We start from the raw sequence: 18,120 nt of genomic DNA, 5'->3' as shown, positions 1-18,120 counted from the left end.
GGGTATAACAAATGTTTGCTCTACAGTATGAATAAAACATTGTTCTCTACTTTACGCTTGAACGTGCAATATTCTTGCCATACTATACGGAATCAATGTCCGCCGAGGCGAGCTTACTTTCCACCGCAACCGAGTCGCGCAAATATACCACATGTTTCATGATACGAGCGCAGCACTATGGCTGTCTCGTATCGTAAACTAGTTATCCTCGTATTCGATGTTCCCTTTACAACCGATATTATCGATAATACTGCCCGATAAATACTGAAAGATGCGTACACGGATATCGCGAGCCCTTTAGAGTCGCCAAATGGAAAATTATTAAAAGCGCCTGTATTCCTCTGACAGTCACAATGACTCTCTCTGTATATCTTTCTCAAAAGAATTCGTAGATACTTTGAAAAATTTTTTAAATTTCTTTCCATTGACCAAGAGTTTTTTTCAAGTACGAGTCGTGTCGGACCCGAATCCGAATGAGAAGTCGTCTCACTGGGTCTCAATGAGTTCCTTCGCTACGTGATGTAATTTAGCGATAACCGAATATCAAAATAACATCGCGATTTGCGGGCTCGCGTGCGCTCGCGCGCCGGCACTGGCGTAAAGTGAGAGCACCATAACTGTCACGCGTGATGCATCATCGTGCGTGTTTTCAGAGTGCGCCTCCGGGGATTGTAAAACGCGACGCACAGTTCTCCCCCCCTCCTCTCTCCCTCTCTCCCTCTCTCCCTCCGCTTGTTTAAACCGCTTCCATTTTCGATTGTGCCCGCGCGCGTACCCGCTCGCGCGCGTCCTGTCGCCTCACGCGCCAAGTTTATCGCTCGTTTTACTGCCGATCGTAAGACGTCAACGATTCATGGTAAAAGCGCCGGTAAATAACATATCGCCGGCGTATAAGCGTTACGTCGAAACCCGGCGCGGGTATCCGCCGCGACGCGAGAGCGGCGGGCTCGCGTTGCGCGCCCGCGCGAAAGCGGGAAATTGCGCGCCGCGGCGAATCGATCACCGCGCGATAAAGAGCGCCGCGATAAAACGGACAAAGGGCGATTATCGTAGCTCGTGAATTGCCTTCGGTGATTTAGCGTGAGGCGCTTTATTTCCGCCGGCTATTCAGGTTTCATCGCACGGTCCACCCTCTTTTTTTACCCAGGGGGAGGGAAATTTCACCCTATCACGAGCACGAACGCGGGCCGCGTTGTTAAAAGTTAATAAAATATTAATTTTTTTAATTAGTGCAAACACGCGTAGCGTGTATCGTTCTTGTAACGCTTAAAATACGTATATCTATTGTACATCGAATTTATAACTTGTATTTGTATATATATATATATATATATATATATATATATATAAAATAAATTTCATGTACAATTTCTCAAATTGAATTTACATTCTTGTGTTCACCAATTACATGCTTTGTTACATGCTTTCCAGGTATATTTATCAAATGTAAAAATACAATTTAAAAGAATAGTGAAAAAAATCAAGAATCGAATAAATTCTTTCAAAAACATTCACTCGATCGCAGTTGAAAAGTACGTACAAACCCGTCGATGATGTATCTCGCCGAATGTAGATGATTCTTACCTGAAAAGAAAAAAAAACGAGTATGCGAATCGAGTCATCCTAAACAGTATCAACGTGACGTGAGAGAAAGATGATTTGACGTTGACGTGAGAGAAACGGGAAATTCCGCTTACCGAGCGAATATCGCATATCGAGCGAAAGGGAACGCGTATGGTTCGCGTATGGAAAGCGCATCTTTAGCGTTCAGTAGCTAGCAAATTATTCGAGACGAGCGAGCGGCTGTCGGCGGCCGGAGCGGCTGTCTCCGCTTTCGGAATGATGGAACCGGGCAAAGCGTGGCTTTACGTTCCCCGTGGCTGTCGCGATTCATCAGCCGCCGCTGCGCGCCGCTCGAGAACAGCGGGGCCTGTTTGCAACTCGCCAAGACAAGCTCCGCGCCAGTCGCGGCCAAGCACCAATAACGCCGAGTTAATGATGTTTGGTTGACGGATTTATGAGGGCAGTGCATGCGCGCGCGAGTAAAAGGAGTCATTGCACGGGCAGCAAAGATACGACGACCCCCGCGGACGATCCTTCGATCGTATCGCGGAAACCATTAGCCGAACGCGCGGCGGCAAAAACGTTCGCCGGCGAAATCGCAAACGGCGCGCGTTCCCTGACGCGTACGTCGCGGGGCAGGCGGGGAACGCGCGCGGGAATAAGGGAAGATTGATCGCGGTTCGCGCGATTGATAACGACAAAAATATTATGCGCCGCGGATGCGAAACATCATCCGTCGTCCCCCGAGAGAAGATCGCGAGCGCGCGCTATCGATCGTTCTGTCAATCGATTCTCGCGAGCGATTCTCCTCTCCTCTCCTCTCCACTCTTCTCACACACCGTTCTGTCTCGTAATGATGCGCGGAAAATATCGGAAGAGCCGCGCGACGCGTTCGATGCGAGAATCGTTCATCCGCTGCCGGGCGCGATTTCCTTTGATCGCGCGAACAAACGTCGCGTCCAATCACGCCTGTGACGATGACATGCGATCGCGCGTCTAGCGTGTTGGATATCACATTCGAATATATCAATATCATTTCGTATCTCTCTCCGAGCACATGGATATGGTACCAACCATAATTCTTAAATTCGACACAAATATCAGCAAAGCGATTCGCGTTGATTGTCGCTTCATGGAAATTCAATTTTCCCCGTAAACGTTCGCAAATTGACCGACCGGCGGAGTGGACGCGCGCAAAACCTGTATATATCAAGTAAATTATAAGAAACATGCCGCGAGATCATTGATCAGTCGTGAAACTCGGGAAGAAACGTCCGCAGGGATATCGATCGTCCTACCGCCTATTATCCATCCGCGTAACGATAGCTCTGTTTGCGAACGCGTTTGCGTTCGCCATCGCGTTTTTCCGGCGAGAGATAACAAGGCCGTGCATCATCGAGCGAAACACCATGCGAAAGCGAGAAAAGCGTGGGCGTTAACAAAAACAAAACACGCTCGCCCTCGCGTTTCCGAAAACGCGCGTGAAAGCTGCTAGCATGCACTTTTCGACACGCCGCTGTTAAAAAACGAACGAGTGCGGACGAACAATGGGCTTATCGCGCACTCGACGGTGAACGGCCTAATCTTGTTCTGCCAATCGCGAGAGAACAACGATAACGCTGCGAGAGCACGACGATAAAACAAACTGGATCGCCAGGCTCGTTAGCATAACTCCCGATCGTCCGCGCAGCATCGCGCACACGAGCCCGTTATCACTGATAACCGATTACAGTGGAGTTTCACGAATAACTATGGCTCGCGCGAAAGACGAAAGATTTCCGAAAAGATACATCCGGCCGGCGCTAATTTATTTGACAATTAATCGAAAGGATAAAAATGCGGCGCGCGATTGTTCGTCTATCGGACAATGGAATATTTATTATCGTCGTTTGTACGCGGAGAGAACTCCAATCAAATGAAACGTTGAATATATTAATAAGGTAAAATCAACATGGTAACATATTGTAACACGAACAATGAAATATCACACGTGCTCATTGGGAACATTGTTGGTATTTGGTGGCGGAAAGAAATCGATCTCTTTTTAACATAAACGCGGAAATAAATGCGAGTTTGTTTGCAACAGGTAACGGTAACGGTAACGTCTAAATCGGATAAAGCCGCGATTACGCGTATGAATAAATTAATTATGATATCCACGCGTGTGCGTGCGCATGGAAACGGGTGGAAATTACGCGCTCGCGCGCCCGTAATGTCACACGCCGCGTAATATACTACGTAATAAAAGAGCCGAGAAACGGTCGACGATTGTAATTGAATTCTGATAGCTTAATACCGAAAACGCGTTAACGTCCACGCTCTTAACATTCTCGATAACGGCGGGAACGGGAGAAAAAAATATCATAATTCTGATAGCTTTATGACACACGTCCGCCGCCCTACGATCTCGCCAACCCGTCCGGACGGAACGTTAAAAGGAGCATGAAACAACGAACGCGGTTTCGCGCATCGAGTCCCGAGGGACTCGTCGTTTTATCCTCGGCTGTCACGCCGTTAACGTCTTGCGCGCGGGGCCCGGCTGGTGGTAATGTTGGTCCATGCGCGGCGAGATCGTCGTCACGGGTAATTGACACTTTGTAGGATAATGCCAGCGCGAATACTACGTTCACATGCCCAGTCTTCCGAAGATGACTATCGGTACTCGTCTGATGTGCGCGCGCGCGCGCATCCGTGTCTTCGGCATCTCTGGAGGAACGTTCCATCTTCGCTTACTCACGACGACGATCGGCCGCTTTGTGTAAAATGCCCCTGTTGGCCACTGACGATTCGATCATTACGTTGCGCAAAAGTTATTACCTCGGGACGAGCAATCTGCGAGCCGCTGCGGTAATGTCGTTGCTGCGTATGTATGCGCGCGCGCGCGCGCGGGACCAATTTACTTAATAATGATGCTTTTAGCAATAATGAAGGATCCCGGAATCTGCCGGACATCATCTCGCTCACTCGCGCCGCGGGCAACGGGCGCGGATAATACAATCGCGAAAACTCTCGCGTAGTTACACCAAACCGAGCTGGCCGGCGTGACGTGCGTGCACGGCACGCGCGACACTCGCACGCGGTAATTGCGCACGTGAAATCGACATTACGCCGTTACGCCGTATCAAGCCGGGAGAGCAAATTACATACGCGGCCACTCGCGCGCGATATAACGAAGAACGAACGCATCGCGTGAATAGTCGTGGCGTTAACCTAACTCGTCATTTTGCCGACCAAAGATAGCACGAGAGAGATCAGCCCTCGCGAGGCTTGCCCGACAAATCACTTTCCTGAAATTCGTAAAAAAACCAGATTTATGTGCCTTTTCTAAGTAATTTAAATGACGATTAAAAAGCAACGTTTGCATTAAAATGCCGCAAGTAAAAGATAGAGAGAGAGAGAGAGAGAGAGAGAGAGAGAGAGAGAGAGAGAGAGAGAGATCTAGATTTATTACGATCTTACATGAGATTCGCATTTCGAATAACTTCTCATGAAGAGACACTCGAATCACGTATTTTCATTCCGTTTAAAAACGGGCGTCGCGAGACCAAGTTATTATTTAATGACTCTTAAAGCAAATGCCGCGCGAGGCGCCGTATAATTCCCGTTTTTTGTGCTTGCGTAAAAAAGACACTCATAGACCTTGGCAATGAAGTAGATCTCTATTCCAGTCGCATTATCTCGCGCGGAAGTTTATTTGCGTACGACGCAACGTGAGCGCGGATGCCATCGCAATGCGAATAAATAATCTATCTCGTCTTTATCATTCGTCGTTACCGGTAGAAAATTATAGCCGTTCGTGGGATATACCAGGGAAAACGGGGGAATCCGAACGACAGCACGCAGCCTCGCGGCGGCGGCGGCGGCGGCGGCGGCGGCGGTGGCGGTGCAGCGACACGACGAACGGCATTCAATGCATAATGCAGCGTAGATAATAAGCAAACACTTTTGTCTTTCGTGCCGATCGCGAGCTCTCGTTAATCATCTTTGCGTTCGCGCGATCCTCGAGGATCCCGATAGATCTGTTTACGACGCGTCTTTTTTTCTCTTTCTTCTTCTTCTTCTTTTTTTTTTTTTTTAATTTGCATCGATGATTAATAGTAACGTTTAAAGCGCGAAGATCTAAAGCGGAGGACGCGATAAAGGGATCGCCGGCGGCGATACAACACGCGCGCGTTTTGCACGCCTTAGCGCTTAATACGACCTTCGTGCCAGGCAAATCATTACGACCGCCGCTAGATTATTCGCGTAATCAACGAGCGCGCGCTTCGTTTTTCCAAGAGTAGCGCTCTGAACTCCTACTGACTAATTAACTCCTTTCAGCTCGGTGAGATAATAAATCTCATCTCAAGATTTGAAAACGCTGCGTCGAATAAGAAAGAGAGAGGAGGAAGGAAAACATGCGTAAACCTGGGCTTCATAATTCGGATAATTTTTAAATAATACACGAGTTTCCGATGTTGAGAATTGCTCGAATGAAAGATCTCTGCGTTCGCGCGCGTTCACGGTCTACGATTTTACGAGGACAATCAAGCTGGTTATGACAATCGTGATTGTACATCTCGCAATAACGGCGCGCATACGTAACATGATTCGCACCTACGTGCACCTAACACGCGCTCAGTTAGAAGCTGAACATGTTACAGGCTTGACGCCTGAATCGGGCAACGTGCCGGGTAACAACGATGGGTTGCGGAGTGCACGTGCTATGAATAGTTAGATTCGAGTTAACGTTGATTATCGTGGCGTTCGCGTGTCGCGACGACGACAACGACGACGACGACGACGACGACGACGACGACGACGACGACAACGACGACCAGCGCCGCGACACGGCGTTGAAATTTTCTGATCTGACTGCCGGCCCTCCCATACTCCAACCGCTAATATTAGAATTGAGCGAACGCATACCGACGTTTCTGCCCGAGGTGCTTTGTTAGGCGCTATATCCGCCGATCGAGAAGCGCTAGGATTAAATTTATATTCGGGAGAACGCAGCCGCTGGTGATCTCGAGCGATTCTCCGCGAAGCTGCGACCGAGAAAATAAAAGTTTCGCGCACGAGATACAGAAGTCGCGATTAAAAATTTATTTATTCTTAGGAAGGAATATATTTTTTTTTAAATGCGCGTGTATGAAAAAAATTCCAAAATAAAAAATAAAAAGAGTTGTGTTGTTCAATCGTAAGACCTCATCGTTCTTTTTATCAAAATATTTTAATTATTTAGCGTTAAAAAAGCCTGTTATCTGATTCAACGGGAGGGATCTTTCATCTACATAGAATGGCTTCCCGAGTTGTAACTGCTTATTCGGTTAAACACTGTCCGTGTTAAACGCCGACGTGATTAAATGCGGGTCGAATAAACGCGACCGCCCGACGCGCTCGTGATGATTTATCAGCACGAAGGCGACTCGCGTTACAGATCGGTGCAAACCGATACGGCGGACGATATATCGACAGGATTGGATCTGGGTCAAGGAGAAATCGGATCGAGTTGCCCGAGTCGCTTCGTACTGCCAAAGGTTTTGGCATCGTTCGCATTGATCACGCGACGCGGCAACGAGACAACGCGCGATCGATAGGAGGGCAATCGTTCACTTAAACCGGTTTAACCTTTCCGCCAGCATTGGAAATGGGCAAATAAATTGTCGAAATCGGCTCTCATTAAATTAAGCTATACACGTGTACTTGTTATCGGTGCAGATTCAGGTCACGAATAAATTCGGGTCCATACGCGCGGCGCTAAATCGCACCGAATCGTAATCGCCGGTCGCACATCGATATCGAACGGATAAAATCAACCTAAAAAGAAACTACGTTCAATCAATTCGAAGTTTCGCTTAAAAGATGATTTACGGCGTTACATGAAAGAAAAAAAAGAAAAAAAAAAAAGAAAAAAAAATGCACTGAAGTTTCCGCACGTCCACGAGTGTGTTGTCGTCTCATAAAATCTGGGCGCGGTGAAATCCGTTACCTCGTATTCGCGCCTCGATGCGTTCTCGATTTCCCTATAAACCCCAGAGGAGAACCGTCCTAAATCCCGTATACGATCGCGCGGCGAAAACAGGGAAGCCGGAGAAGCGTAAAGCGCACACCGGGACAAAGGCCAGAGACAAAATCCAGAATGCGGACAGCCTGTCTATTCGTATACACGCCCCGGAGGTGATTCTAATTACAAACTGGAGGGGAAACTGGCGCAATAATGCGATCATTCGTGCATCCTCATTAACAATTACTGCCGAAAGGAGAGTTAATGCGCGGCTTGATCACGGTCATAATTAGCTCCATCCGTCGAATGCGAGGTAGAAGCGAGAACGAAAAACTAGACAGAGCTAGCGCGCTTTAACGTGACATCAATGTGACGATCGAATTATTATTAAATATTTTAATGTCAACGATAAATAAAAAAAAAAATTGTACGAAACGAGAGAAAGAAAGTATATGTAAAAAATATGACACATGAATAAAAGAAAAATGCTTAAGACAATAAAGGTCACAAACTAAACAAGTAGACGGAAGCATTTAGGTCAAAATTAAATGGGGATCGTAAATCTCGATGTCTTTTGAAACCCTTGACTTTTGCGACTTGCAATATTATTTACGCCGATCCTTTTCCGAACTCCGTTATCGATTCTTCTCTGGCCAACTACCTACAATCTCCGAGCGGTCTTTCGTTCTTTTTGCCGCGTCAATGTCGATAATTAGTCATCGATGGTTTACGAGGTGCAGCCGTTAATTCGTCGGGGACACCTGGCGGCAGGTAGGCTCGTTTGGCACATTTTATTGCCGATCCTCACGAACCGGCTCAATATCGGGGCAATGATCTTTGCGGCGCCATAGGAGGAATTATCGATATTCTTTCGCTAGCGTTCACTTTGCGGTGGCGCAGTTGCAGTAAAACTTTATGGGCGCGGTGAAAAACGACCCGAAAAATCCGGCAATTCGTGCCGAACCTTGGGAAGTAGTATATCAAAAGACTGATTTTCGGCAAACAAAGTTGCAAAGTTCAAATGGACCTACACGATCAAAGTTAAAGGACAAAATTTATTACTCCGTGTAAATATTCAGCCACCGGAACGGGGAACTAAGTGGAAATCCCTAATCTCCAATTTCAAGGTCCACTTTCAAGTCGGAGTCGGAGTCAGTTTTTTTTTTTGCGTCGGGCTCCTTTTCGTAAAACGTCACGTCGAGCTGTCGGCCAAAATCCGGTCGTCAATTATTTCCGCGAAAAATTGAAAACGGCGAGAAACGGCCACCACCTGCGGATGCGTCATTACGCTTAATGGCGATTAATTCCGATTTAATCGAATCCGACGTATTCGTTACTACTTTAATTATCGGACACCAGCGCGGACGCGCCGGCCCAACATCGCTACATCAGGATAATTAGAGCGATAGTGCGTAATGGCTTGTAATGGAGTCGATATACAATCACCGATACGCATCGCGCACGTTTGCGGATGTTGCGGCTAGACGTGAACGGTATTTTCGCGGAACGAACGATTCGTTCTCTCTGACTTTCGGGACGTCTCCCAGTCTGGATCTCATTACGTGCCTTCCGTTCTCCTCCTCCACTTCCCCTCCCCCCGCGCCCCTCGACGTCCCTTCCTATCACACTTGGTCGGAGGGCATTGACGAGGAGAGAACGACACGTCGTCCCAGGGTAGACACGGCGTACCATGGAGGGAGGACGAGAGCGGAAGCAAAGAAGGGCGAGAGGGAGGAAGCGGGCGTTATTGTTCTTCAAAACAATTTAAACTTTAATTACTTCGCTGAACTACAGAAACGGCGTTGCGACAGTCTCACTGTTTGCCATCGTAAAATTAATTGGCTTCTCCTTCTGCCTCCCTCTTCGACCACGTTTCGAGCGTATGAATCCTCTTTCTCACACACACATACGCACAAAGGTATCGCACACTTCTCTCCTCCATATAGGGTGATTTCAAATGTGAGTCTTTAAACATTACAGATATATGCCTCGATCAATTTAAAAATATCTTGGCAAGCATCTCGAATGAAAATTACATTTATGTAACTCTTCAACAATTTTCCGAGAGTTAAATATACCTGCAATAAAACTTATTTTTAAAAACAAAATAAATAAATCAAGATTTCTCTTTTACAGAGATTCGTCGTGAAATTCTTTTCGACAAAAAAAAAAAAAAAAAATCAACCGTCAAATTTCGATCGCGAGATCCCGGCGTTCGCTTTCGATTTATTTTAGAAACACCCTATACGCTCGCCTCCGCCTCCTCGTTCCTCCGGCTTCCTTTCCCTCTGCGTTTCTCCGCGGCCGGCATTGTGGACCAATTGATACGCGGAGGTGCAGATCGAACCGCTTTCCACGCCGGCTCGTGCGTTATATCCCCGATGCAATTACCGGGAGTGCCATCTGTCACGTCGCTACACTCGCGGATATATCCGAATATCCGCCGGTTATAATGCGGCTCTTCGTGAAATTTACTCGCGAGAACCAATCGCTCGCAATCGAATCGCGTTATCCGGCAGCCGATAAAAAAAAAAAATGGGGAAGATATTTTCAGAGAAAGCGTGTCAAATACGTCCCCCCTTCTCCTGCATATCTTTTGATGCACATCTTTTTCAAACAAACCTGCCTGCAAAAATGTTGAAGATAAACAAATGAAAACGAGCAACTCGAAAAGCTCCGTAGAGACACAACATGAAATTGTACGTGCATGCGCGCGCGCGCGAAATTCCGCCACAATTATTTTTGTTGTAACTGGATGAGAGAATCATATTTTTTCTTCTGTGTCCGACAAGATAAATTTTGTTTCATACTAAAACATTGAACGATTCAGAATTGCCGTGATAACGCGATGATACATATTTCCGGTTTAACAAATTTTAATGTAATATATATGTCACGTCGGAATAAATTTTAATTAGATAAATGTAACTTTAGACCGCTGAAACATTAAATCTTATGAAGATTTATCTAAATGGCTCTTGAACAGCCGCTCATAAAAATAAAACGACACAAGTAGTTCTAAACTCGCCGGAAGTTCAAGGGATCACATTCATATGTCATGTATTGTTTTTTCGCTCTTCGGCGTTGTTTTTCACCATTCGTAAATTCATTTATGCGGCTACCGACGAAAAAGTCAAAAGAGATGATCTAGGGGACAATAGGACGGATGGAAAACAGCGAAAGAAAAGTAGTACCTGAGACGAATGGAAGAAAGCGAACGAAGAGAAAAATCATCCGCGCGCCACGCCCGCGGAAATAAAATCCAATCCTCGCCCAAGAGCTCCGTGTTTGTTGATATTCATTCGCCTCTTCAACCCACTTTATTTGCCTCTCCGACTGCTGCCTCGGATTTGACACGTTAATAGAATTTTGTTTGTCACGCTGTATTTTCCTAGCGACCAAACAACGACATACAAGTTTACCGCTTCTAACGCTTGACGATTTTATTTTAAATGCCATTAGTTTTCGTTCTTTTTTTTTTTATACGCTTAAAATTTAAATTGAATCGAACAGAGAGTATAATCTGTTTTAAATTCTATGTATTGTAAACAATTACATCGCCTTAGTTGAGAGTATACTGTTCTTCGTCCCTCCTCTAAAGCTACCAGTTTCCAATTCTCGTCACAATTCCGATGACATGCTTTATGCTAATACAGACAGTTTATATCGTAAATATATCAAGCGTGTATTAACAATCGGCAGTAGCAACTACTGCTTGATCGGATCCATAAGGAGGAAAATAGGGGGAAAAGGGGGAGAAGGGGGTGACGCGCACGCGGTGTCTCGCGTCTCGATGGGAAAATTCTCGACGACGGCGTCTTCTCCCCGGGCCACTTCGATCGGCCATAGCCGGGGTTCGGAACAGCAGCTGGTGGTGCGGCGGGCAGGAAAAACGGAATCCGAGCAGTCGTTCGTGTCCGCGCGCGCGCCACGCCCGCGAAAATAAAATTCGTTTCCCCCACGAATGTATGAGGAAGAGAGAGTGAGAGGGGAAGGGAGGGGGAGGGAGGTGGAACGGGAGGAGGAGGAGGAGGAGGAGGAGGAGGAGGAGGAGGAGGAGGAGGAGGAGGAGGAGGAGGAGGAGGAGGAGGAGGAGGAGGAGGAGGAGGAGGAGGAGGAGGAGGAGGAGGAGGAGGAGGAGGGGAGGAGGAGGAGGAGGAGGAGGAGGAGGAGGAGGAGGAGGAGGAGGAGGAGGAGGAGGAGGAGGAGGAGGAGGAGGAGGAGGAGGAGGAGGAGGAGGAGGAGGAGGAGGAGGAGGAGGAGGAGGAGGAGGAGGAGGAGGAGGAGGAGGAGGAGGAGGAGGAGGAGGAGGAGGAGGAGGAGGAGGAGGAGGAGGAGGAGGAGGAGGAGGAGGAGGAGGCTGCGCTTGTTGATATTCATTTGGTACGTCACTTCTACCCGATGCGCGTTGCAACCCGCCGCTGGTGTATTCGCCGCGCGCGCGGGGGCTGCGTTCGCCGGAAACGATTCGATGTTCCTCCCTCTTTCGTCCCTGCCCCCCGCGTGCACCGTCTCCTCACCCACCCTCTCTCTCTCCGCCGCCCTTCTCTATTCCGCACAACGAGCGCAGCCGTAATGCCGGCGGCCAATGCTCGCGAAAAGCTGACTCAGGCATCGCCGTATGGCCGGGCACGGTGCATCGATCGCCTTCTCCGCGCTGCACCTCCTCCACCCTCGCGAGAGAGAGTACCTCACCCCACGCGACCAACCCCCGCGCAACCCCGCCGCTCCTCCTCTTTCTCCTACTGCGGGCGCCTCCTGCAAAATCCTCCCGCAACCCTCTTTGCTTGCACCTTGTGCCAGCGCCGCGGCCGGGCTTTAGCCCCGTGAGCTGCGCGAGTATACCCGATTTAACGTTATTACGTCGACGATTTGTGCGACGCGACGCGACGCGACGCGACGCGATGCGATGCGACGCGATGCGACGCGATGCGACGCGACGCGGAGCGAAGCAGCGGTTACGCGCGATCCGCGCGGCTCCACCGCTGATTGGAATGCGCGAACGCGACGCTTTACGGTACTATGGATTATATCTGTCTCTCTCTCTCTCTCTCTCTCTCTCTCTCTCTCTCTCTCTCTCTCTCTCTCTCTCTCTTTCGCGCGCGCGCTGCGTCATTGACGATCGATCATCACGCGTTCTAACGTGTGATCGATAACAACATGCGAAAAAAAATGTTAAATGCGTATTTATCATTCAGATATAATATCGATAAAAACATATTTTTAATATTTTATCACGATATTTAGTTAAGAGTAAAATATCTGCCATTTAATATATTTTATATACAATATAAAAATAGCACGTAAGTGAGATGTCGATATATAGATAAATTCATATTATCAAATTTTACGGTTCTCTCTTCGTGCAATTTTTGCGTCCTCTTATCGCGCGACGTTCCAAACGCTCTGTATGTTGTAAAACAAAATTCTTATTAGTACCGCGAAGTCAATTGTCGTAACAATAGCTCATAATTAGGGTCGCACAAAGCACGGGAAAGATTATATATAATCGTTCACATAACGATAAGCAATCTCATTCTCTTTCGACTCTCTCGGCTGCAGATCGGCAAACGAAACGACCGTAATTATAATGCACTTAAGTACTTAACTACGGAGTAATAAAGAGAAAGAAGCGTGGGCGAGGAGAGGCTCAAAGAGCGTAAAGTAAGTAAATAAGTACAGTCGCCGAAGTTTGCCGCTTCAACCGGCCGGATTATTGGGTTCCAGTTACCTCGAGCTTGGTTATCGCGAGCTGAAAAGATGCGGAACCGACGAGAAACCACCACCATCACCATCACCACCACCGTCGTCACCGCCGCCGTCGTCGTCGCGACGTCGAGAGGAAAAAAACGAGGTGGCGGTGTTGATGATGATAGTGCGGTGGTGATGGTAGTAGTGGTGGTGGTGGTGGTGGTGGTGGTGGTGGTGGTGGTGGTGGTGGTGGTGGTGGTGGTGGTGGTGGTGGTGGTGGTGGTGGTGGTGGTGGTAGTGGTGGTGGTGATGGTGGTGGTGATGGCGACAGTGATGGTGGTGGTCGTTGCAGATGACGTCGAACCACAGCGCACTCCGGTCGAATGGTTATTTCATGCGAGTAGCGATAACATTTTCCTAGCATTTAGTTAATGGACGCTCTCCTTCCGTCTTTCTTTTGTTCTCCCTCCATCTTTCTCTCTCATTCGCACGTGTCGTCGCGCACGTGCGCCAATCGCGATGTTGCAGCGACGTTAAAACATCGACGCGGAAAAGCGCATCCACACGTTTCCGCTCCTCTGCGATCGCACGTATGCGTAATTCGGGCGAAACATCTCGTGGTTAACGAATTGGAATTGAATCGTCGATTTTTAAGTCATCGATAAAATACGCGTCAGTGAGAATAATTCTCAACGGAGAACAGATGGAAGTTACGTTGAGAAATGTATTTTACAAATCAATCAGAAGGATAAATTAATTTTATCCTTCGAGTATGCCGCGTAAACTTCGATGTAATAGTAATGTATGAATGTACGATGCATTATGACTCGGCCCGCGCACAGATGGCATTTTCTAACTAGGTAAGACCAGCACACGTCGCATCGATCCGCGAAGTGACGCGAAGCGCGTCTATCGTTAAACTGCGCCATTCCGCGGTAATAAAGCACCATTTATCGCGACGAATCCGCGGAGGCGGACTGTTCCTGGGACCGCCATGTGTCATAAATTTCGACGAAACTTTCGTCGCAATTTGCACTCGTGCGTATTTACGCACAGTCGAGCATTCCCACCGTCGTTTACGTATCGTTTTCGCGCGTATAGCTTACACGCTAACGACCCGGGACGAGTACGTCCGCGACGTGCTGGGTCGTTCCACATAAAGAGCCGGTAACGTAGTTGATAGCATGAAATTGCAAGCTAGAGGCTATCTACCGCAAACTAGAGCCATTTCACAAGATTTCGCGGTGCGGCGCGGCGCGGCGCGGCGCGCACACTGTAATCTAACAGTTGCGTCAAGTCGCAGGCATAAGTCGCGGGCACAAATCACGAGCGCGGGTGAACGCGACGTGGAATCGCAGCCAATTAATACCGTAGGGGGTACGAGATATTTCATCGTTGGCCGCGCAGAAAATTACCCGCTTGCGAGAGCGCGGCTGTGGGATCCGATAATCGGTCGCTCTCGCGCGCGAAGACTCGCCGTAATGTCGACGTCAATTACACTCCTTTTTTTTTTTCGCGAAATAGAAACACGCGAATGCGAACGTTAATTCTTTTCAATCGAGAATTCGTGCGATATTCCGGGGATGGAGATCCACTCGTTTCGTTCCGAACGCACAGGTTCGTAAAAATCGATAGGCGCTATCGGTAACTCGCGCGGCTCGGAACGGAAAGAGATGAATAAATAAAGACGCGTATTACCGCGATGTCCGCGGATATAATCCCACCTAGTCGTATGTCCAAACCGTATGCCTTTGCTCGTAATCGAAAGTTAACTTGATTTCTCGCATAGCTGTCTCAGCTGAGTTTTCGCTCTCACGACTGTACGAGGACGTATCGGACAAATATGTAAGATATTTAAACGCTAACACGTGCAATCATTCGAGTTTGATCGAAAATTGGAAATGGAAAAATAAAATAGACACACTGTCGAAATGAATTCTTGCCCCGAGTTTTATTCTCGTTAGTGAGAAATTCTATTAATAATTTGGCGACAAGCTGGATTTGCGGACAATTATCGGGTGATTAATCGATCAGCGCGAAGCCGTGTTTTTCCATCCACGTTGTCATGTTAATGGGATTAAAGCTGAACTAATTACAATTGACATTTTACTTGGAAGTGATGCAAGAAATGAAATAAAAGCGGCGTCGTTGATCGTTCCATTTGCACGTCTAACCGAGTAAAGGGAACATAAGAACGTGAAAGATTAATGGAAAGCTATAAATCACGACGTACGAGCTACCGATTCCGAGTCATTGAAACTTTTATGGATGGGCAGGCATAATTAAATCGATAACGTTAATGCTCATTACATAGAAACTCAACCCAGAAACGCGATATAGAGCGTTATAAATATTTCAATCCGCTCCGAATGTGTAACGACATGTCACCTTGCGTCCATCGATCGTCGGCAGTCGCATATCATTTTCTCATTAAATAAACGGCATTATTTTGAATAATCACGCGCCGGCGTGATGATGATTACAGCGAAATTTGACGTGGCGATAAAAACCCATATAGAAAGAAATTAGCGGATACGCTTTTAATTTCAATTCACTTCGTAAGGCTGCTCGTCATATGCCGCGTACGCGTATATAGATTCGATATAAATAGAAATGTCTACTTTCTATATAAAATGTGGCGAGAATGCTATTCGCCGCCGGTGAATAAACAAACACGTCAAAACCATTCGCTGTAATCGACACGAGAATGGCAGAATTAACACGCGCAAAAATCAACGGGTCGTTCTCGAGTCCGGTGAATTCCCATTTGTGTTTTTCGAAATATTCCATTTGACGAGCCCATCCATTTTTGTCTATCCGGCCGTGTGTTCTCGCGTCGACTAATGTACGCGTGTCGCCCGTGCCACGTCGCGAACACCGCCGACTGCGATTTCGCGATGGGTATCCGGATCACTGAACTTGCAGGCATTCAGCGTGAATGGATGAATAATACGTGGATAAATGTAGATCCACGGTAAATGAGAGAGAGAGAGAGAGAAAAGTAATAGAGCGTGCGCGAAAGTTCAATTCGTCCGAGGGAGAGAAAACCATCGAATCTAAACCGCCGTTAAATCGCTCTCTCATTTGCATCGCTTTTACCTGCCTTCGAATGAAATCGCGTCTATTGTATGAGTACCCTGCGGAAAAGACGGAAGGGGAGAGAAGCAGAGAGAGAGAGAGAGAGAGAGAGAGAGAGAGAGAGAGAGAGAGAGAGAGAGAGAGAGAGAGAGAGAGAGAGAGGTGAACCACTCTTCTTCGTGGCTGCGTTGCAGCCCCTCGGTGAGACGTGCGCCCCGGAATACCGGCGCCGAGACTCCGAGTCGCGCTTTTTTCGCTGCCCACCAATCGATATTTCCGGTTAGAATAATTGCGACGCTCACTCAAGCTGCCATACCAGATCAATACTCTAGTAAAACATGTACAGAATGAGTCATGTTGGCGCGAATGATGTTTTACAATTTTTTTTACACAATCGCAAATGATATGGAACAGTACGAATACTCGATCTCGAAATGGTGCATAAGTATCGTTAATAATCCAAGTGACCCGACAATAATCATTTAACAAGCTCTCATTTACGGGTAAAATGAGAACAATTTCTCTACGATGTACAAAATACTCAGATGTATGTGCGAGAATGTTGAGCCGCTTTATCATTGTTTCCAGCAGAATTCGTTCTCAGAATCCGCGGCCGCATTTATTCCGCGAGCGAGGTCCTCGTGGGTAAGATGCATAGCGCTGCGAGGATTAATGTCATAGAGAAATCTCGAGCGGCGCTCGGCTCCGCAGAGTGGATGCCAGAGGCGAACACGAAAAACACTCGTATATCCTCGGTGCATTCTATGTTTACGGGCTGTTAACTGCGTGCGACTGTCTCGAGTTACATCAATAAACACGTACATAGATGCGCGCGCACGTGCAAGAGCGGAGGAGAGGAGGAAGTGATGGAGGAGTGCCGGGGGGGGAGGGAGAGGAGGAGAGCCGGACGGGGCGAAATAGAGAGACCATTTATTATTATTCAGCCGGCTCGTCTTACATCAATAAATATTTATCGACGTCCGGGCGCATGCGCATTTCATGCAAGCAAGATGCGCAACTAGGTGCATTAGCATAATCGTCGACGCGGACGCGAGGCGAGCAACCGAAGCCCGATCCCCTCTCCCCTCTACCATCAGAAATATGGGATCTATATAAAGATTTATGAAACTTAAGTTTCAGACCTATAAACTATCGGGCAAGTCTCACGAAAGAGTCGTTCGGAAAAGTTTGCCAATTTTGTCATGCCGCTCGTTAATGCTCGTTAAAAAAAAAAAAAAAAGAAAGAAAGTTCACTTCGTAAAGTTATCACCTATACTCTTTTTTAATCCCTCTCATTCGTCGATTTTATTCCCTCGCAAGACAGGAGAAAGAAGGAAAGGGAGAAAGAAAGAGAGAAAGAGAGAGAGAGAGAGAGAGAGAGGGAGATCTTCCCTTATTTCGCGGTATCCGCACGAAACCTCGGCGCAAGAGACTAATTGGATTTCGCTCCCTCGACACGCTAATGACCGTATTCCATTTCCGCGGCTCGAGGTAGCGCGATGCATCTCCTCGCACGATCTTCCGGCGGTCGGTCGCGCCGGCGGCATTCGAGCGAAAATCGCATTACCGCCGCGGTCGAAAGAATTCCGTTCCCGCGAGTACTTAGCGTAAATATCGGGAAAATGAAGGAAAGAGAGAGGAGACAGAGAGAGAGAGAGAGAAAGAGAGAGAGAGAGAGAGAGAGAGAGAGAGAGAGAGAGAGAGAGAGAGCTCGTACATGCCTTTCGTCATCGAGTGAATTCGAGGAATTCCCCATTTTCGTAATCTCATCATCTCGAGATACGATTGAATCTACCGCCTAT

The 18,120-nt window shown here is 47.6% G+C and overlaps 1 protein-coding gene and 1 long non-coding RNA gene across 7 annotated transcripts in view; both read right to left on the bottom strand.

The window, feature by feature from the left end:
* Positions 1-13,362, bottom strand: part of LOC148935454 (uncharacterized) — a 39,542-nt gene extending 26,180 nt beyond the window's left edge. Inside the window, exons 1-2 of the long non-coding RNA XR_016140454.1 lie at positions 13,281-13,362; positions 1,541-1,584 (exon numbers count right to left, since the gene is read on the bottom strand). This is a non-coding gene — a long non-coding RNA (uncharacterized LOC148935454). The remainder of the gene's footprint in view (positions 1-1,540; positions 1,585-13,280) is intronic.
* LOC105431558 (uncharacterized) overlaps positions 1-18,120 on the bottom strand; it is a 206,345-nt gene that overhangs the window by 171,836 nt on the left and 16,389 nt on the right. The gene's annotated exons all lie outside the window — the stretch shown is intronic.

This window comes from Pogonomyrmex barbatus, unplaced genomic scaffold (genome assembly GCF_055798465.1).
Source record: "Pogonomyrmex barbatus isolate J1 unplaced genomic scaffold, ASM5579846v1 scaffold5, whole genome shotgun sequence".
NCBI lineage: Eukaryota > Metazoa > Arthropoda > Insecta > Hymenoptera > Formicidae > Pogonomyrmex > Pogonomyrmex barbatus.
Note: the sequence above shows the minus strand (reverse complement) of the source record. Positions and strands in the feature narration are given on the sequence as shown.